We start from the raw sequence: 428 nt of genomic DNA, 5'->3' as shown, positions 1-428 counted from the left end.
CCCTGCCCCCCGGGACGGCGCCTTCCTCCAGGCTCCTGCGGGGCCTCGATCCACCCCACCGGGCCCGGGGCGGCGCAGAGATGGGAGGCCGCCGGGCCCGGGCTCTCCGGGGGCGTACAGGTGTGGGGATGGGTGTTCACAGGGCTTGGGGTGCCGCAGACCTAGTAACGCCCAGTGCGGGCTCCGTATTTTGGTGCGTTAAAGGCTCCGTTTCTCTTCGGGGTCCTTAAATACAGATGACAGGACAGCGCGGGGTCGCAGCTATTTTGTCCCTCACCCGCTCAGGGCCGAGCTTATTTCCCTCTCCCTCCTCTCCACCTTCTCGTCGCCATTTCTGCCCAGCGATTACAAATCCTCTCCGATGTCTAAAATCCTTTCAGATGTCTTTAAAAAAAAATATCCCCCGGCCCGGCGCGCTGTGTGCTGGG

At 62.6% G+C, this 428-nt stretch overlaps 1 protein-coding gene across 1 annotated transcript in view; it reads right to left on the bottom strand.

The window, feature by feature from the left end:
* The window catches only part of WT1 (Wilms tumor 1), a 35,511-nt gene that overhangs the window by 30,957 nt on the left and 4,126 nt on the right, over nt 1-428 (bottom strand). The gene's annotated exons all lie outside the window — the stretch shown is intronic.

The sequence above is a fragment of the Charadrius vociferus genome, unplaced genomic scaffold (assembly GCF_000708025.1).
Source record: "Charadrius vociferus isolate BGI_N301 unplaced genomic scaffold, ASM70802v2 scaffold19, whole genome shotgun sequence".
In the NCBI taxonomy this organism is placed as follows: Eukaryota; Metazoa; Chordata; class Aves; order Charadriiformes; family Charadriidae; genus Charadrius; species Charadrius vociferus.
This window is presented reverse-complemented; position numbering and strand designations above follow the sequence as displayed.